The sequence below is a fragment of the Poecilia reticulata genome, chromosome 1 (assembly GCF_904066995.2).
Source record: "Poecilia reticulata chromosome 1, P_reticulata-male-v2, whole genome shotgun sequence".
In the NCBI taxonomy this organism is placed as follows: domain Eukaryota; kingdom Metazoa; phylum Chordata; class Actinopteri; order Cyprinodontiformes; family Poeciliidae; genus Poecilia; species Poecilia reticulata.
In genome coordinates, this window is record NC_088830.1 from 32,153,052 (window position 1) to 32,174,875 (window position 21,824).

Here is a 21,824-nt window from a genome sequence, read left to right on the forward strand (position 1 = left end):
AAGCATGTCTGTACAGTTATTATTCTTTGCTTTCTATTAGTTGATATTTAAATAGCAAAACCTACTTGGGTTTGTTTCTGACCACAGGAAATTCATCTTCTGATGGCTACAGATCACAACACTTCAGCCGGGTCCAAAGTCACTGGACACGAATTCAGCAGAGCATCTGAGGGACATAATGGAGATCGTACGGAAGATGAACAGGAAAACAAAAAATTAAGACTTTAAACTCAGAATTCAAACCTTTTCTCAGAATTTAGACTTTTGAAAAGGTTTATATATATATATATATATATATATATATATATATATATATATATATATATATATATCCATCCATTTTCTTACACCCTTGTCCCTCAGTGGGGTCGGAAGGGTTGCTGGTGCCCATATCCAGCTAATGTACCGGGCGAGAGGCGGGGTCACCTGGACAGGTCGCCAGTCTGTCGCAGGGCAACACAGAGACACACAGGACACACAACCACACACACACTCACACCTAGGGGCAATTTGGAGAGGCCAATTAACCTGACAGTCAAGTTTTTGGACTGTGGGAGGAAACCGGAGTACCCGGAGAAAACCCACCATGCACAGGGAGAACATGGAGACTCCATGCAGAAAGACCGGGGCCGGGAATCGAACCCAGAACCTTCTTGCTGTGCAGCCCTATATATAATTTAAACTTAGAATTCTGGCTCAGGATTCTGACTTTTTTTCTCAGATGTTTAGTCAGAGTTTTATTTTTTTGGCCCTAATCTTCTTCCATAAGATCGTCACAGTGAACGTAACGCTACAGCAGCTGCATGATGCTGACGCGTCTCTAAGCGATGTTTCTGTTATGCTGAATCTCTGCCACAAAAAACAAATCAAAGCACCAGGCGTAATCACTTTGGGGTGTGGAGGGTTTGGCCCGGTTCTTGTCACTCTCCCTCTTCACCAAACCAAACCTCTGAGGTCTGTTTCTTCCTTTTGGTTCAGGATTAAGGAATCCCTCCGTCTCAAATCAAAAACATGCTCAGACAATTTGTTTCCCATTAGTCCGCACACAAATCAAAGTTTCACGCTCACGACATCATTAATAATGGGCGAAGCGAGCCAGGCCTCTCCCAGATGAAAAACTGAGTCTTATTTGGTCGCAGTCTTGTGATCCTTTTCAATCTTCAACCACTCAATTGTCTGAAATCCTCCTACAGTCACAAGTTTGTTTGACCAGGTATTACAGGCTCTGTTGTGTAACTTTTCTCCTCCATGCAAAGCCGATTCTGTTTTCACTGGCTGCCGCTCAAGTCCCCACATGGCAGCTTCCCCTCGCTACGCAGACACATGCTTGGGGAACAGCTCACTCTGCGCGCCGCAGCTTTCTTTAAGCTGACTTTGATATTCCCGGATTTTATTACGCGGTGACTGCATCCATCTCCTTTGTTGTCCCGGCTTGTCAGCCGTTCACTCATCAAACCCTGGAAACCACAGATGTAATTGAAATTTTTAGAGAAATCTCAGACTGTGGGGGGCCTCGGCTGACTCCTGTAGGTCTCACCTTCCCAAGCCTGGAAACCACCTTGCAGGCGAGGTCACGGCGGAGTCGTTTGGAGGCAGGAAGTGGAAGGTTACCGTTGAACTACTGAAACGCAGACCTGCGGAGAACAAACTTTTAATAGCAAAAACAATTTTTTAAAATAAGAAATAAACTAAGCACACGGTATTTTAATGAAATGAGCAAAGCAGTAGGATTTCTGTAGATGAAAAACAAAAAACAACAACATGCAGTTAACTTTTCATCTTCTGGATTTGTTTGTGTCTCTTCAGTAACAAGAACAGAATATGGCTTAATTACTTAAAATGCCCAGGTTGTTTATTTTGGTCTCCTTTTATTATTAAAAGAAATTAAATTCAAAGTAAAAACCTGAAAAAATACTTTGTGTTGCTTCACCCCAACACTGTTTTTAAATCTCCATCAAATGTCTGGACTGTGATCAACGGCCCTCAGGATTGTTCTGACGGCCACAAATGGCCCCCGAGCCTCACTTTGGACACACAGGATATAGACCAAGATCGTAGTTATTATCTCATGATTGGCTCATAAGAGTAAGCAACCTATCAAATATTAAAGAAAGAACTTAGGAGTGTTAAAAACATAAAATGTTCTCCATTTATTTAATAATCAGCTACTGCCGTAGTTTTACTCTGGGAATGCGTCGCCCTGCTTGTGTTGCCACTTACAACCAAATAAGAATGAAATGTGGAGTAAGCGTGATTAGGCCAATAAGCAATAAATCAATTAATCGCATGATAAATTAAAGCGAGTTACACACTGCAGCTTTAAAAGTATTTTGAAACACGTTTGCATTTAATGTCACTTGACTTCTAAAAAAATAAACTATGTGAATAATATAAACTTTACTGACGACTTATACGTAGTTCTGCCATCTTGTCGGTGTCACTTTAAAAGATCTGGAGGTCGTTAAGGAGCCAGTTTCATGTAAAAACAACGTTTTTTATCTTTACATCATGTTTCCTTGATTCTTTCATGCTCATAAAATGCCTGGGTGGACCTAGCCCCGCCTCCAAGGTGCAGCTCCTCCCCCACTCAGCTCCTTCAGACTAGCCAACAGCAATTAGCAAACACCTGGTGGAACGTCAGCTGAGCTCTTGTCAGAGCAACGCTGGTAAAAACGTCGTTAAAGGGTTAATTAAGGAGCCATGTTATGATGGCTTTCTGAAGGCGGAGTTTAAGAAAGAGCAGGAGCTTCTTAAAGGGACAGACCCAATTTCAAGGCATTAAATTACAAAGTCATGTTTATTTGATATATACCAAATGAAGCTAATGTGGTCACTTGATTTATGTCAGCGGCTCTATGTACTTGGAAAACACATAATACCGCCCCGTTAAAGATTACAAGACAGTTTGTTTGCCTGGAAGAAAAATGTAAAGAAATTATAGCCGGCTTCAGAGTTTTAATCACCGGCTTTGTTGCTTAAAACGAAGCCGTTTTAATCAAAACAACCTGGTAAAACTGACAGGAGCGATCAAACAAACCGGCTGCAGGATCACCAGAGGAGGTGTTTGTACAGTAAGACGGTCTGTTGACAGAGATGTGCAGTATTTGCTGAACATGAGGCGCAGATGGCACTACTGTTGACCCCTTCGTGTGTCTTCCTGTCCCCCAGCTGAACCACAGCGAGAGGGGGCCCTTATCTGGTCAAACTGGGCGGTGGGGAGGGGAAGGCTTTGAAGACACGCTTGTGTGGCGATGTAATCAGGCAGACTGCTGTAGGGCCACAAACACCACCCTCACCACCGCTGCGTGTCACCCCTCTTCACCTTTCTCTGCTTCTGGAAACAAACAAAGAGAGGGACGCTTACGGCGAGGCTCTCCGGTGTTGACTGAGCGGGAAAATCCGCTGGACAAACCTGGCCGGGATTATGCGTCCGGCATCACGTAGAGTCTTTCCCTCCGCCTTATCTCCGGTGTCATCTGGTGAAGAATCTCTGGTTGATAAAACACTTACAGAAACCTGAGGGATTAGCAGCAAATTTTCCACCCTTCACAGAAAAATAAATACAGATTATCAGGAGAGACAACGGCATCCCAGCGGTCCCCCTCGTGTTACCCTCCACATGACACAGATGAAGCCTCACAGATACTGACGGAAAACTAAACATCCAGCTCAGACTGAAACTGCACTGCAAAAACAGAAAATCCACCGTCTTAGTGCACTTCGAATAAGACTAAACTAACCTACAAGTCACTTTCTGCAAGAAACAGAAGCTTATTTTAAGTCACTGACTCCTTAACTTTGATGGGTTAGGGTTGATACTTCCACTGGCAGATCATTTCACTTACAGCACAGGAAAAAGGCCTCATTACATTTAAATAATCTGCCAGGGAAATTTTTCCATCAATATTAAGAAATTATTAGCTCAAAACAAATTAAAAGTTAAGATATTTGTAATCAGGCTAAAAACTAAAACATACTAGGTAAAAGCAACATTATAAGAGTCCCACAACTATTTAAATAAGGATTATTTTAATAAAAATAAAACTTTAACCAATAAATCATATATAAAATGGTTCTAACTACATATTCTGATATTTTCTCACAGTAAAATTCAAGAACTTTTCAAGCATTTTAAAGGTAAATTTTCCAACCAGAGAGAGAAAACTGATCTGAACTGTCCTCATCCACTTCCAAAATAAAAGAATATAACCACAACTTCAACACAGATGTTAAACTTTATTCAACTGCCAAACAGCAAAGTTAATTATCGCTTCGGAATTTATCTAGAATTTTTTTATTTTTTAGTTATGTGTGCTAAATGTCTTCAAAGTTGGAAAAAAAAATGCTAAAGCGCTAAGCAAAAAATTAGCACAGATGTTGAACTTTATTTGACCGAAAGTTTATAAACCAGCCAAGCAAATTAGAGCTTTGTAATTTATCTAGTAAATGCATTTAGGGAAAGTTAAGTGAGCTAAACAAAGTTAGCGAAACCGCTAATTGAAACATTAGCTACACTGTTAGCATATTAGAGGAATTATTCCCCCCATCTGGCTCCACAATGTGATTTAGCATAGTTGTCTTTGTTCTAACTCATTAAATTTGAAATGTTTTCACTTCATTTGATTATGATCACTTATATTTGTTTAGTGGTGAAAACAAAAAGCTGCCAGAATCCATTAAAGTCCAAAAAAGCTCATAGATCTGGAAGTTTGTTTTTTTAATTTGTTGAAAATATATTAAAAAAAATACTTTTAACCAAGAAACTTGTTTCTGATAGTCAAGTAAACTAAGCGTCAAGTTTTTTTTACACATTAAAAAGTGCATGTTGAAAATTATTTATGCCCTTCTCAATAATTAATGGAAAAATATTTACTCACTGCAGCTCTTTATATTTGCTTTTTCAATGTTTCCGCTGTTTTTTACCAACTGAGCTCCAGTTCATCACAATAATCTTTACATCTGTGATTTAGATGTTCTATGAAATAAAAATAGGTGTGAATAATTTTTAACTGCATCTGTTTCCCACTTTATTGTACTTGAATTATCTGAATGAAAAGGCCACATGAGCTTTTCCGACATGTCTGATGGTGAGAGCGGTTCAATTATCGCTGCTCTGACAACGCAGAGGCTTCAGAGACGGGGATAAAAATCACACATGAGGCCTGAAAAGACGCCGCCACCAACTCCTGCGCAACAACAACGGGGCAAGAATGCATGACAGCTCTTACAGAATTCCCTAATTTTGTCTCATGACATAAAAGACACATTTTCATCAAGCTAACCACTTTGATGCTTTCATCTTCTGCTAATGTGTTCCAAACTAGCATTGTAGCAACACTGCACCACTCACAGATATTGATTTGGATTAGGCTCTGTCACGTTCGGGGATTGCATAAAGAAGGTTTTTCTGTTTTTTTTCCTCCCCTCACTCATTTTTGCTCCCTTCTCCCCCGTCACATCTCCGCGCTGCCTCCTCGCAGGCCCCTTTGATGTGCCTGCTTTAATTTGGAGCTTAATGGAATCAGCGCCGATGCTGCGCCTATCGGTGGCAGCATCGCAGATCCCAGGGTTCAGTGCGGCGTGCCTCCATTCTGGTGAGTGGGTGTCAAGATAGCCGTGAAACAATGAAGGAGGGCCCGTCGCCCCGGGAGACAAAACGCATTTCCAATGCAGATCTCACAGCGCCGGTTAGTGCTAGCGCTAGCGAGCGTCTCTGGAGGACGTCCCAAACTGTTGAACCGATAAATACACAAAACACTGCAAAGTTCACAAAATTTAAAAACAAAAAGCATCAACGTAAACGTTTTGATGAGTAACAGAATCATCTTAAAGGGACAGCGTCATGTAAAATTTACTTTTTTTTATCTTTACATTACATTATAATGTTAATCCCTCATGAAAAACAAACCTGAGTGTTGCTTTGAGAAATCCTTTAATCTCCATGGCAACTATTCAGCTGAGCAGAACGCCTGAGTGGACTTAGCCCCGCCTTCGAGGCGCAGCTCCTCCCCCACTCAGCTCCTTCAGACTAGCCAGCAGCAATTAGCAAACAAATGGTGGAACTGCTGGGCTTATTGTAGGAGCTACTTCTCAGAGCAAAACGTTGGTAAAAACGTTAACAAGTTAATAGAGAAGCCATGTAGTGATGACTTCCTGAAGGCAGAGTTTTAGAAAGACCAGGAGCTTCTTAAAGAGACAGAGGCCATTTTCAAGGCGGTAAATCAGGAAGTAAACTTCTATTAAGTCATAATTGATATATACAGCATTTCTGTAACAGAGGGTCTGGTGCCTATCGTGATTTCGGGCAAGAGGCGGGGTCACCCTGGACAGGTCGCCAGTCCATCGCAGGGCAACACAGAGACAGACGGGACAAACAACCAGGCACACAAAGAGAATTTAGAGAGACCAATTAACCTGACAGTCATGTTTTTGGACTGTGGGAGGAAACCGGAGCACCCAGAGAGAAACCACCATGCACAGGGAGAACATGCAGACTCCATGCAGAAATGAATCAAATCGAACCCAGAACCTTCTTGCTGCAAGGCAACAGTGCTACTAACTGCCCCACTGTGCAGCGCCTGAAAACAGCCAATTTGACATAATACTGCCCCAATAAGTAAAGCAATTTTAGTACAGTGACACACTCCAGACTGTAACTTTTTAATAAACGTATTTCATGTAGGACAGTGGGATATGGTCTCCTCAGAGCTCAGACCAAACTGAAGAGAGATGTCTGGGCTTTCACACTCGTCAGTCCAGACCACAGCTTTCAGCTTTTAGGGGCCGTAAATCAAAGCAGGTGGTTTCCTCCCCAAAAATACCTCTCCACAGGACGGAGCGCTCGGGGCAGCTGCTCTGACTGAGCCGTGATAAAAGTGGAGCCGTAAATCAGTTTTTATATGTATCAAAGCCATATTTCCATCACTGTGCGTACGCAGCGAGCTAAAGGAGAAGGAACTTCCACCTGTGTGTGGAAAGACGACAGGATCTGGGCTCTGATGAGAATCCGCCCTCAGCCATGCGTTTGTGCAGCGGCGGCTGCGGCGTTCGTGTTGAGGCAACGCGCTGGAAGGGGGGAAATCCCCAAACGCAGGGCCTTTATTTCCACTCACACACTAATGAACTCTGCTGCAAGTAACGGCACATACAGCAGAGGTGCTTTGTCTTTCATCCATGTTTGTGTTTGATGTGATCTTCACACACTGCTGTGTGAAATCGTCTCCATCTATTGCTCATGTTTCTGGTAAAAAAAAAGAAAAGAAAAGTGGAATAAAAATTATTTTTGATTTTCTGTTCAGTGAGATTTGCAGGCTTTTGTTTACGTTTGATTAATTAATAAAATAAACTTTTTTTTAAATCAGTTAATGAACTCTGTGTACATCATATGCAAAAATATAAATTTTTTTGGTTCAAACTACATATTCTAATATTTTTCCCATAGTAAAATCCAAGAACTTTTCAAGCATTTTCAAGGTTAGTTTTCAAACTTTTTCCAGCACTAAATTTTGGAGATGAGAACAATACAAAAGAAATACAAATCTATTTTATGATGTTGTATTATTATTAATAATTTGTGATGGTATTCGATAAGATAGCAACAAACAAAACTTCTCTCACACAAAACTTATACGCCTGACTGGTCCGAGAATAAAACACGAATTTAGCAAAAAATCCCACAATTTCAATAACCTTGTTTGTCATATAACATATTTACTACTTTTGTAATAACCGCCGTCTATGAGTCCAAACTAAGTGTTTTACGTTCACAGCTAAATTAGCTTGATTTAAACAAATAGAAACCGTGGCTAATCTGGGAAAAACAACTTTGGAAAACAATTTCCAAAGTTGTAAAGTTTGGAGTTTGTGTTCAAAACTCCCTCCAGTCCCCAAGTAACATATAAGTAATAGGTCAATACCAACAGCTATGCTAAAGAGCTAATTTGAACCACGTTGATACCCAACATACAACACATGGACCTTACATAGCTCAGCCCAGAAACGCCATCGAAAGTCCCACATGACTGCATGTCTCACAAACAAAGCCTCGCGGAGCTTAGCTTCTATGTGTAAACATGGCATTTTTCATTTCGATTGACTCTCTACAGAGTATTTCTGAGTCGATTAGTTTAGCATTTCTGCCGGATTTTCACAAAATATCAGCCACGACAAGGGAACCAACAAGTTCATGTCATCTTTTTTGGACGACATCAAGATGTTTGAGCCACGCGATGCCTCCAACTTTGTGCTCGTCACAGCTAAATGCTACCAGTCGATGAGGAAAACAGCAGATCCTCAGACCCTCAGCATAAATATAGCTGTGGACAAGATCACTGATGCCTATTGTTCTTGCAAGGCTGGGTAAGTCGGGCATTCATGGTTTTGAGGGTTCGAATGTGCCTAGGACTTATACACGGTACTCGGTGCTAGCGTGGCTAACACGATTACAGTTTAGTAAAAGCTAGCGTGGCTAACACGATTACAGTTTAGTAAAAAGCCTTTTCAGGTGAAATAAAATCTTTAATGTATGTCAGATACGGTACACATTGCATATTGATCTGTTCAGCTAACGTCAGGCTGTAACAGACAGGCTTCAGGATGTAGAAGTTGTATCGGTACTGCCATTATGCTGTACTTAGCTAAAAGGTTTTCATAATGGATGTGTTTATTATTGAATTTTTTTCATTCACTAAACACAAAGAAAGCAAAGCAATAATACTTACATCAGCAGACACTTCTTTGTTCTTATTGATCCTACGACGGTTGAGCGCCAAATGCGGTCGTGCACAAGCTTTGATCCAAGCAAGGCTTTCCGTTTCAGATTTTGGAAATCTGTGAATTTTTGTTCCACAAATACAATCAGGATACATTAGCTTGCGTTTGTGAGACGGTAACGCACGTGATAGCTGCGCTGTGACGTAAAATGGGCATTAGCCAATGAAACGCGGCGTTTCATTGGCTAATGAAACGCCATGGTAAGGTCCATATATGGACTTTACCATATAATGGACCTCAACAAATTAGTTACTGCACACCTACCTGTTCATCTCCCACTCAAAAGCGTTTCTAATTCTGTAGCTGGTTTGGGTCTCCGGTCAGAAAGGAAGCAGGACATCGCCAGATTTTAACTATTTACTGTAGAACTACAGAACGATGCATTCTGGGTACAAAATAACCGTCGTTTCTACACCGCATGGCGGATGTGAGGAGAGGAAACCGCTGCGTCCACTTCAAAATAAGAGCATCGATATAAACGTCTAACTATTTGAATAATTCTTAACAGTCCGTAACCAAAACTGAAACACAGATGTCGAACTTTATCCAACTGAAAGTTTGCAAAAGAGCCAAGTAAATTAGTGCTTTAGAATGAATCTGGAAAAATTTATTTAGGGGAAGCTAGGTGCGCTAAAAGCTTTCCAAGTTAGCAAAATGTCTGACAATAATGCAGTTATTTAATCATTTATTTAATTATTGCTGTGAAATCCATCATTAGAAATTCAGAAAAGCTATATTTTTTATTTTGTTTTTTATTGGAACGCTGGAACTCTGGGCATTAAAATGTTTTCCTTTAGTAACAAACTTCCTCTTTGTAAAAAGACGGATTTAAATTAGTTTTAAGTGGCCATATAATCCTCTCCGTTTTGACTGCTGGATTATTAATGTGATGTTGTTACTTTGTGAGTCATATAATTCAATTTTAAAGTGAATTAAAAAAGAGCACAAGAAGCAAAACATTCACAATCTCATCTACTGTGTCAATGAATGAAAATGATCCTATTTCTCGACATGAAACGTTTCAGTTTGATGTTACAAAAAATGTCAGTAATTGTTGTGCCTGAAAGTTTTCTCACATAAAAAGACCAAAAATGTGCATTCTCTCTTTTTTATTTTTTTAAACACGGTTCAGTGAAGAAATTAAAAATTCTTTTGCATCCAAAGCAATTAATCCACAGTGGGCCTGAGATCGCAGCATTCAGCTGAAGCAGACATGAAAAGAAGCATTATTACCAACTCCTGCATTCATTTGATGTTGGAGACCTGTGTACACTGAGAAGTTTATTACATTTGACTTCAGTGGAGTTCAAAGAAAAAAAGATTAAAACAAAAAAGTGGGAACCTAGCTTTAAACTCAAACCACAACCAAACCGAGGCATGTAAACAGGGCTTCGAATCACACAGGAACCAGTCGGAACCAGCCGGGCTTGACTTCCTGTCGCCGTGGAGATGCAGAAACATTAAAACTATTCAATGAAATGCAATATTTTCTGAACAAGAAGTCACTTTACATGATGTACAATGCTCAAAATACCATTAGCGAAGACCATAACCTGCAAAGAGGAGCCTGAAACTGCGTTCATCGGCAGGTATGCCATTTTGTCTGGTGCTGCTGAATGCATCACAGAAAAATTTAAACACGCGCCGCTGTCGGGTCGTGGGGTCGCCATGGCTCAGATTGTTGGACTTGGCAGTGATGGAGCGAATGTGATGCTGGGTTGTGAGGCTGGAGTTGCACAGCTGTTGCTATAGAGTTCAGTCAAGTCTGAACCAGAAGTGATCAGCGCCATCTTAGTAGGCAAATGCATATGCAAAGCATCACGGACCCATGGCTTTGAGACTAAAAAAAATAAAATATGTTGACACTCTTCACCACCAGAGAAAGACACATGAGCATAATGGCTGCTGTTGAAATCAACCTGTATGAGAAGATGTGGACAAGCCAAGCCTCCGATCTACTACAATTAACTACTTAGTGAACATAAAGAGTGGAAAAGCTTCACGGTGTGAAATCTATGGACGCATACGATCTGTGTTGAAACGGTTTTGAAAGGACGTTGAAACTCTTCGTATGAATTAAACAACATATAAGTAACGAGGTTCTGGTGACTGACAAAGTGAGATAAGCTAGGAGATAAAAGCTACGTCAGCTAAGCTAATGTTGCTAGCTTGGCAGTAAGTACCACAGTAAGAGGCAGGTAGATTACTCAACAACTGCAATTGTTTATAAGTTAGAAACGAGATGAGAGCTGGTTCTGAACTTGTGGATTTTTATTGTTGTATAGGAACTCCAAGGCAACTGCCTGCCAAGATGGCTGTCAGTTACAAAGGTCGCAGAAGTGTGATGTAAGAGCTATTGTGGTTAACCTTCCCAGGTAGAACTGTTTTCCGTTACCATAGCTACCTTAACAAGTTAGCTATCAAAATAAAAGCACCTTAACTGTAGTTATAGTAAACAGAGGTAACTTTACTCAGTTTGTCTGATACAGTAAGCTTGTGGCTCGACCTAAACTTTGTTTTATCCATTTTATAATATAAATATTGTAAATCTATTTTGTCTTGTGTTTTCTTTCAACATTGCGTGTTTTTTTTCTGTATGGAAAAGTTATAAATACATTACAATCATGGTTAAAACGGGGACTAGCTCTGGTTCTCCTCTCTCTCTCTCTGGTCTTTGATGTGCAGACGTGCGGATCCTCATCGCAGCACCTGGAGGACTCGGCGCTCGGCTCGCCTGCACTCCGGCTGGTGAATCGATGTTTGCAACGAGCCCAAACAATGAAACGGTTTTAGCCGAGCTGTCTGTTCCTTTCAGGGCTGACGGATGAGGAGGTTGCAGCGCCGCTGCTGCGGCTCTACCTGTGACGGAGGAGCCTCTGCCTCTGATGTCTGTCTGGAAATTGACTTGGCTTTTCAGGCTTTGACCCCGATGTCTGATGTAAGACCCAGACACCCACATCAAAGTGAAGCGAGGGTGGAGGGACAGGTCGGAGAATGGATTTCTATTTTGGAAGACATATTGACTTTAGGCACCGGAGTGATGAACCATCCAGCTTTATATGTGATATTACAGAATCTAAAAATTGATTTTCCCCCCTTTAAATCAATCTATTATAAACTATCATGGATACGGTGGAGCTTTTTTTTTTTTTGCTTGAACATGAAATGGAAAAAAATTGCAATGTTTGCTGTATTTCTTTGAGAAAATTCAGAAGAAAATTCAGACTTTCAACATGTTGACTCATAAATATCAGAGTTGTCTGTTGGGTGGCCTTGAACTTTAACATTTAACCTGTTAACTGAGACTGAAACTCTACATATGTGTGTGTGCAATGTTTACATCTGGCTTAGAAACTTTTGATTTAGAAGTGAAAATGAAAATGCTCTACAGGAAAGAGGTAATGATTAATTAAATTCAACTTCTTCAAACCCCCTTTCAGACACGTTTGCACCAAATAAGTGTTGTTCTTGGTTTTTAACAGAGTGTTTACACTTAAAAAGATGTAAGAACTACTGTTATGTTGCTTTTTTTTCTAAATAAATGTATCAATTCATGTATCACAGCCTCCTCATATAAAAACATCATAAAGTGCCTCACAGCAAAAGTAGCACAAAAATCAAAACATGATTTATTAGACGGAAAACTTAAGAAGATCATAACAAACAAATATATCCAAGTAAAGATCTTAAATAAAAACATACTTGCATAAAAATGTCTTAAACTGCCATTTTTTGAGGTTCTGATGAACCCAAACACAGGTGGTGAGAATAATTTAATAATAAAGTAACAACAAAAACCAGCAAGCTTAAATACAGAGAAGGTGAGATAAGTGACATGGAAACAGGTGAGCACAATCAGGGGAAACTGAACAGGTGAATACTGAGCAGGACCTGAGAAAAGGTGACAACAGGACTGTTTTTCAGGTAGACTCAGTTTGATTTGGGACCAAAATTACAACATTTGTTTCATTTTCAGCTGCTTTGGTTCCCTTTCTCACTGCACTTTGTCCAACAAACCAAACCCTTTAAGCAACCTGTCCCCCTCCTCACCTGTGGGGGCGCTGCACCAAGAACCATTGAAGGAAATGACACAAAAACCTCAGAAGAAGAAACTGCAATTTCCTTCTTCACCAAATGGAAACAAAAATGGAGTGGGGTCAGATTGTAGCTGGTGGAACATTTCTCTTTTGTTTTTAGTAAAACACCGTTTCTCCTGCTAGCGCTAGGCAGGCTAGCATTTGTTTTGGCTGTATTTACCCAGAATGCCCTGCGTTGTTATCCACTTCCTGCTGCGGTCTCAGTTCAGCTGAAGTGAACTCTGGTGCAAATGCCAAGCGGACCAGAGATCAATACTCATCAATATTAAGGAATTTTTAGAAACTAGATCAATCATACTTGGTAAGAGTTTGTGTTTTTGCAGTGCTCTATAGTGGGAGCAGTTGCATGACAAATATAGCTACAAAGGCCTTTTATTTTCTTTTGTGCAAAAAACAAAACTCTCCTTCTGCCTTTTAAGAGCAAATTGCAATCCCAAAGGCTTCCAACAAAGAACACGTTCAGCTGCGTTTCATCTTGTTTCTAGTAATCCAGGAGTTTTGCTGTAGATAAATGTTTACCTGCAGAAATATTCAGCAGGACAGTGTGGAGGTATTCTGCTGGAATCGTCCTCCAGTAATCCAGAGTCAACAAACGGTCCCAGCTGTCCTCAGCAGAGAGCGAGGCCACCTGCTACATCTCCTGCAGGCCCGTTCTGTTGCAGCACGCTGGAAAAGCTGCACACACGCAGGACCGATTCCAAGCAGGTGCAGATTTTACTGATAACTCTGCTCCTGTGTTTGCCAATAGGATGTCATGTTCAGGTTGCTCCAAGTAGACCCGGGAAGTTATTTAGAAAGCAGCCAAAGCGCCTTCCCGAAATAATAAAAGTTAACTATAAAGATTACACAAAGGTTTTGGTTCTGTACTGCAGAAACATAAAATGTTGCCAACTATGTTTATGTGGTTTCTGGAGCAAATATCTTAACATGCTTGAAAAAAAACAAAACAAACTTACAAATAACTTTTCAAACATTTACAAGCCTGTTTTAAATGAATAATTCCTAATTTTGATGAGGAAAGTATTCGTTACACTTACAGATAATTTTACTTATAACATGGGAATAATGTCTGTTTCTAAGTTAAATAATCTGCCAGTGGAACAAACCCCCAAGATTTACAGTCTCACGTGAAAATGGCTGCAAAACAGACCCACAATTATCCAACCTGTGTATTTGAAAAGCAGAATAAGTACCAACCAGAATTCAGCAAGTGGTTTCTGGATGGTAAGTCAACAAGAAAACGCTCATCTTCCTCAGCAGCCATTGTGCAGCGCATCCAGTGGTAAAACCAGCCAACCAGATGTGCTGGGTTGCTAGGTAACGGTGGAACTCCGCTGGGGTTGCTAGGTAACGGGCTGTGCCTGCTGATTTGCGACATTACATTTTGAAGGTTTTTGAAACAACTCATTTTCTCGACACCAAAAACCATTAACTTATTATTACCAAAAACTGGGTGGTTTTTTTAAAGTGCTTGGTCTGTTTCTGTAGAAACTCAAATGGAAGTACGAAAACATGTTAAATGTAAATTTTGCATATTGCGTCCCCTTTTAATAATTATTCCCTTAAAACAAACTGCTAGGCTATATCATGGTGAAAAGTTACTTTTAAGTTAGTAGACCTGAAGTAAGACAAACTAAGTTATTTTCACAAGAAACTAGACCAAAAATACTTGGTAAGATTTAGTGTTTTTGCAGTGCAGGAAGCAAAGTATAAACAATCTTAGGGGGTCTTTTAAAATATTTTCACACTCACAGACGCAAGGCCTGACTTGTCTCAGTCCAAATTAAAGTTGATGATGACACCTTACTGACACACACACACACACACACACACACACACACACACACACACACACACACACACACACACACACACACACACACACGCACGCAAACATGAACACAAACATGAACACACACGCCTGATGAGGCGACCAAAGCTGCAGATGATCTCTGTTGAAGGCTCGCTCCATCAGGGGTTTGTGGGATGGAAAAGCGTTTAAGTTGGATTCACGGTGGGGATCTCCACAGAAGACGGCAAAACCAAGCATTATGCAGCTTTTCTTTGAAGAGTGGCAAATACCAGTTGTTATGTTTCCCCAAAATAAGCAGAGCGGTGCGCTGCGGGTTTGTACCTTCCATTTTTCTCCTTGTACAAATAAAACCAAACATGTGGACACACACACACACACACACACACAAACAGCCATGCGTGAAGCGTGCTGATTTACGCACACATGGCAAACCACTTCCCAACCCGTCACCACTAAGTAGAGAGCTGAGTTCCTGCGCTCCTAATTGTGGGATGCAGCCCCAGCCGCAGTGCTGCCTTGCTCAGAAGCCTCCGGGAAAACAACCTCACAGGTGGCTGGCTGCCGGCCAGGAAAGCCCGTACCTGTGGAGGCGTCACACTCTGAGCAAACCGAACACCAACACGCACAAAACGCGGGATAATTCCCCCCGCCACATGAAAGCGGAGGGGCGGCGGGCCGCGCGCCAGGCCGCGCTACCTGCAGACAAAAGAGAAGCTCCTCCTGATTTTCACCTGGGACTCGACTTGCTGATGGATCCCGCTTGTGAGGAAAAGTGAGGCAGCACTTGTGTGTGTTTGTGTGAACGCAGATGAATCTATTTAGGCCCGGGAGCCATGTGCGCTCCCAGCGCGCCGCAGCTCCGTAGCCTGTAATTAATCTCTCCGACATGAGGCCTTCCCTCCGGGGGGCAGATCTCTCTCTGCTGCTGCCACAGAGCCAGCCTGCGGCGGCCGGCCGGCTCAGCCAGTCGTCTCAAACTGGAGTGGATACACCTGCAGAGTGGGAGAGATGGTGCAGCCAAGATCTGCTTTGACTTTCTTCTAATTAAATAAAGCAAAACTTTCTTTAACCCGTCTGCTTGGTTTAAAATCGGAAATTCTTACTTTTTAAATTTTTGTCATTTTTTGTTTTTGTTTTAAAACCGTGATTAAATATTCAGAAGATTACCTCAGTTTTACACTCACTTAAAACGGGGGAACTCTGCTGGGGTTGCTAGGTAACGGGCGATGCCTGCTGATTTGTGACATTACACACAAATCAGCAGGCGAACTGATTGAAAATACAGTGGAACTAGAAACATTCCAGGATTTTCTGATTCCAAATATATATTTTTAGAAAATTAGCCTATTTGTAAATATTTTCTCAACCAAATTGAAAGTATTATGAGTTTTCCAGGCACTTTTTATCAAGTAACTTTGTTATCAGCTGTTACATATATCAAATGTGATTTAAAAGATATTTAGTTTTGTAATTTAACGCCTTGAAATTGGGCTCCTGTCTCTTTAAGAAGCTCCTGCTCTTTCTGAAACTCTGCCTTCAGAAAGTCCTGGCTCCTTTATCAACCCTTTAATAACGTTTTTGCCGGCGTTGCTTTGCTAATTGCCACTGGCTAGTCTGAAGAAGCTGATTGGGGAGGAGTTGTGCCTCAAAGGCGGGGCTAGGTCCACCCAAGCGTTTAGCACAGCTGAATGGTTGCCATGGAGATTGAAGGATTTCTCCAACAGGCATAAAAGAATCAAAGTAGCAGTCCAGGCCTGTTTTTGATGAATAAAGGATCTACAGTAACTCTCCTCTGTTCACCTTGGATGCAGCAGCCATGAAGAAACGATGAGCTAAAATCTGAAGCATCAACATCTGTTAGTCACTTTTTACTTCTACTTGAGTAATTTTATTGAAAAGTATCACTACTTTTATTTGAATAAAATTTCTGGATTTTTTATCCACCAAATGAAAACAAACATGTTTAATCAAAAATTCACCAGACACACATCTGCAGTTTTTGGTAAAAATTTAATTGTTTTTTTTATTGAAAGATTAATTTATAAAAATGTTCTTTTGCCTGATTTTGTCATATCTGTTACGTAAATAAATAAATTATTGTAATTATTTGGTGGTCCTTAAAACACCAAAACGTCCACTTAACTTTAAATTTTGGTCCATCTGATGATGTGATTTTTAAGTATAAATTATTGATAATTTGATCAGTTACACTTGAGTAAACTTTTTACCAAATGCTTTTTTACTCTTACTTCAGTCATTTCTTGCTACTTTTTACTTTTACTGGAGTAAAAAGTAAAAAAAAAAAAAAAGATACTCTTACTTCAGTATAATTTTTGGGTGCTCTACCTCTGGAGTAGTTTTTATAGGATGTTTGGTTTGACAAACAGCCGCCATTACACTCCGACAAGTACATCCCCACCCCCCAAAAAATATGTATATATATATATATAAGTGAGTAAATTACTCCCTAACTCGAGCATCGATCATCTGTGAGTCGAGCTTTAACAATCAAAGCTTTTTGTTGAAAAACTCTCAGACCTTTTAACTGTTATGTAACAGAGACAATGAAGCGTCCCTTCCCTTCCCTCCTGGCTCCGCAGCGGGGAACCGTTTCGCTGCTGATGCCAGGTAATCCCGTGTTTGTGTTTGCGTGAATTTACTGAAACGTGCACAGTGTCACTCCGCACAAAGGAGCTGCGGTGGGAGGATTACCAGCAGCCGGCGTAACGTCCTAATGATGCCGTCTGAGCAGCGAGAGGTGGGGATGTGCGGGAAGCGTGGAGGGGGCGCAGGGGGTGTTACTTATCTCCACGGAGCCGCAGCATTTCTCTTAATTAAAACTCCTATCTGTGTCTTTGAAGTTGGTAATGAGTCAGTTTGGAACATGGCGGGAATCAGGCCAGGGCTGAGATGTTTCTGCAACATGCATGTTTGAAGGATGAGATCAGGCGTTGTTACGCGGCGCACGACAACAACCCGTGTAAGAAATGAGGCCGATAAAAAGGAAGCGCGGCTGCTCGTTTTTCATTATGGGATGTGAATGGGTTTAATCTTATCAGCGGCTGCTCCTCACAGCTTCTGCTGATCTCTCTCTCTCTCTCTCTCTGCACGCTCCAGCTTTCACAGGCCTTTCAGATTACAGTCAAATATTACAGCCCGTGACCAATCTCCAATTAACCAAATGTTGTAGGGTTATAGTATCACCCTTGGCTCCTTTCATGCTCCTTAAACGCCTTTTCAAGGGGCTGGAATATTTTTCACTTCAGTTATGAAATATCATTCTGTTAAAGCTCCCCCACTTTTCTGCAAGGCACCAATGGCAGCTTAACCTAAATAAATCAGTCTGCCTGTAATTTATTCTGAACCAGCCTGGATTTAATTGAACCTCCAGATTGTATTCCAATCAAGTAAATTACCGACGCATCGCCGTTTTGAAAGGCTGACCAAGGAATTTCAGTGTCTGTAATTTTTCCTCACAATCTGCCAGACATAATCGAGCGTTAAATGAGCCGATCCTGGTTGTGGTTTCTGCGCATCTTGGTATTTTACATGAATATGCTTTGTGTCTGTTTGCATGCGTTTTTACAGCGACCTAACAACCTAATGTCAACATGTTGTCATGGATTTAAAGCTAATTAGAGGCTAAAATGTAGAAAATCCCAGTAAGATCTGAGTCTACTGAGTGCAACCAGGAGGCAGACGGCTCTGGCATCGGAAGCACTTCTGGATATTTGATGTTTTCCTCACTGGTCCACTAATAATGGCTGCATTAAGTGCAGCTTGTTGTTCATTAAGTCATCTTTAGAATTAGATCTTATGTAGCTTTTATAAAATATATATATTTGTACATATTTGTTGCAACTGTCACCATGTCATGGTGGTAAAAATGAGATAATCTGTGAAAAGATCGATTTCCTTCACCTGTTTGCTGAGTTACTATTGCTGTATGAAGAAAAGTGCAACTCAAACCAAAAACAACCAATCAGAGCCAGGAGGAGAGGCTCAGCGCTGTCAATCAACCTTGAGAATACGCTGCTACACATTTTAATGGCAGAGAAACAACTTACAGAAAAGCTGTTTATCTGCCATCATTGGTGGCTATGCTAACTAGCTTAGCATTCAGGGGAGAAGCCATTGCCCAGCAGAGAGTAGAGGAAGGAAGGGAGGAAGCAGCACGCACATGGTCGTGATTGACAGCGTTAATTTTACAAGAATAAAGTCACAGCTTTACAAAAATGAACTCATGCGAGAATAAAGTCAATATTTCAAAAACAAAGTTGTAACATCATGACTTTAGTCTCCCAACACCACAATTTAATTCTAATAAAGTCATATTAGTTTGACTTTATTTTCAATTATTTTAACTTTATTTTTGTAGTATTATGACTTAATTTTAGTACAAGTTTATAATACCATAATTTTATTTTTGTAATTTTCCAAAATAATTCCTCAGCATGTTCCTGATACTCAGTCGTAAGTTTCAGGTTGAGTAAAGCAGCAAACAAATCCTGCATTGTTCAATCTGAGCCCGGAGGAAACCATGTTGGCTGTTAAATGGCTGCAAATCTTGTTTTTTTAAAATATGAACGCAAAACCAGTGTAATATAATCATTATGCTGCTGTAATATAATGTATTCTTTCACAATAAAAGGGTTAATATAAAAAAATTCCTGCTACTCCAACAATTTGGCTTTTAAAACACTTAACTGCAGACAGAATGTACTTTAAGCTTTCTACCTGCTATCATTGCACTAACCATTATTAACCCCAATGTTCAGAAATATAGGACTGAGTCTGTTTTTTCTGAGTCTGAGGTCAAACAGAGTGCTGTAAAATATGATAAGGTTATCGTAAACATCTCCAAGGCCTCGGCTGCAGGCTGCACCAGATTCTCCATCTCCTCCATTACAGACGCGAGCGGCTCGGGGACTGAAAATTACCTTTCTGAGTCCGGAGGCAGAATTCATGGGATCATTTTGAGAAAATGCATCTGCAAGGACACAGAAGTCTTCTTCAGGTCTAACCCTTTGATCCTTAAGAGACCCCCACCTTCCCGTTCCCCCCTCAGGGACTGGCATCAGTGTAATTGAAGATCATTACTAACCCACAATGCAACCCTCTCAGCGACCGTCTTCATAATGGAAATGAACTGTGCGACGCGGCGCTGCACACAACAGCAGAAAATGGAAGCCAAGAGGTAGAAGGAGCGAGGGACGTCTTCCAAATTGAAATGAAGTGGAAATATCCCGTCCGCGGCGCCATTGGTTAGCCAAGGAGCCGAAACGAGCAAGATTACTGGCTTACATTTGTAGCTCCTCAGTGTTTTTGTTTTGTTTCGCTGAAGTGGGGTGGTACGGCGGCGGCGGCGGCGGGGTGGGGGATGTGTGTGTGCACTTCAAAAGAATTTGTAACAAACCTAATTCATCTGAAGCGTAGGATGAGCTGGTAAGAAAGATGAAAGATGAAAGTGAGTTGGCATGGAAACAGAAAGCACATCAGCGCTCGCTGGCACACAAAAGGGCTGCCTGTGTTGCATGCTGCATTTCTGCGGGAAGAGATCCAGAGAGGCTTTAAGTGCTATCATGACCTTACAAACAAAATTAGTCAATTATGACTAACTAGGGTGCTCAATTTCCACTTTTTATTAGGCCATGTTTTCCCTCTATTTTTCATAATTGGGAGCAGAGAATCAGGATTTTTGTGAAACAGCTCAGAGTTTATTTTTCCCTTTTACTTTTTATGTTTGACTACTAATTTTACTTATTTTTTTATGCACTTTTTCTCAACCTCTGGCTGCTTCCATCAGCTTTCATCTAATCAAAAATTCAGGTTGGGTGTTAATTGGAAAGCTGCAAAAGTCTGCATGTCTTTTCTCCCATTTGATGTCAGAAAGGGGGATTCCACACACACACGCACACACACACGCACGCACGCACACACACACACACACACACACACACACACGCACGCACGCACACACACACACACACACACACACACACTTTGCATTGACTTCCATTCATTTTTAAAATAAATTTCTATAGCCTAATCCTGATCCTAAAAACAGCACTTCTTCTTCTTCTTCTTTGGCCTTTCAGCCCAAAAAGTCCTCACAACGTTATATTTGTTGGAAAAATGTATGTTACAAGATGAAAAAATGCTAAAATAAACAAAACATCACAAAAAAGTATGTATTTACTATTAATGTCTAACTCAACCATTACCGAATATTCCCATCACCAACCTTAACCTAAAATAATTTTCACATCAGACCTTTAGGTGTAACCCTTAATCCTAAAAAATGTTTGGAAATGGACTAGATTAGATCCTAAGTGTGGTAAAAAGATTACGCTAATCCTCTAATAGTGGAGCTAATTTTTGTTTTTTCATTAAAAGTTAGCATCTCTGCTAACCTTCAAAACATTTAGTGCACTTTTCTTCCCCTAAATACATTTTTCCAGATAAATTCCAAAGCACTAATTTACTTGGCTATTTTGTAATCTTTTAGTTAAATAAAGTTTTACGTTTTGGTCATCAACTGTTAAGAATTATTTAAGTAGTTAAGCATTTATATTCATGCTCTTATTTTGAAGTAAGTGAAGACTGGTTACGCAGTAATTCCGTTTCCTTTCCTGCCGGTAACTTTATTTAAAACAAGAAATTTACAGGAACAGAACAAAACACGGACAGTAGAGAACAAGAAACCAACATAAACACAATGTCCACAGGGTATTTAGAACATGTAAATTATAATATAAATATGTGCCCGAGGTTTGTAGCCTTTGAAGGAGAGATACAATGTGAACTTAAGTTAGCGCTCTATTGTTAGCTTCTGCTAGCCACCATTTTGATGTAGCGCTTCAGCGTTAGTGGAACTAATGTTTATGATTAGTGTTTCAGAGTTATTATTATTACATACAAGTTGAGCTAAAAATAGTTAGCATAGCCGCAAAAGCATCCAAGCCTAAAATGGCACCTCAATGCTAAACATGTAGTAACTAATGCTAATGTTAGCATCTACAGTCCATGTTTCTAAAGAAAGATCAGAGTTCCTGAAACTCTGGAAAGATGAATGGATAGAAAAACAATCTGATAGTTGAGGAACATTTTAAAAACAAAAAATATATTTGTTATGGAGCTCA

General features: G+C 40.5%; 1 long non-coding RNA gene across 2 annotated transcripts; it reads right to left on the reverse strand.

The window, feature by feature from the left end:
* Positions 1–377: 377 nt before the first annotated feature.
* Positions 378–8,728, reverse strand: LOC103472802 (uncharacterized). 2 transcript variants are annotated; one of them, XR_014089269.1, is made up of 5 exons: positions 5,909–8,728; positions 3,413–3,544; positions 3,038–3,334; positions 1,538–1,634; positions 378–1,457 (listed from the first exon to the last, which is right to left on the reverse strand). It is a non-coding gene; the product is annotated as an uncharacterized LOC103472802 (long non-coding RNA). The 2 variants fall into 2 exon arrangements; XR_014089268.1 differs by having other exon boundaries at positions 1,538–3,334.
* Between the last annotated feature and the right edge of the window lie 13,096 nt (positions 8,729–21,824).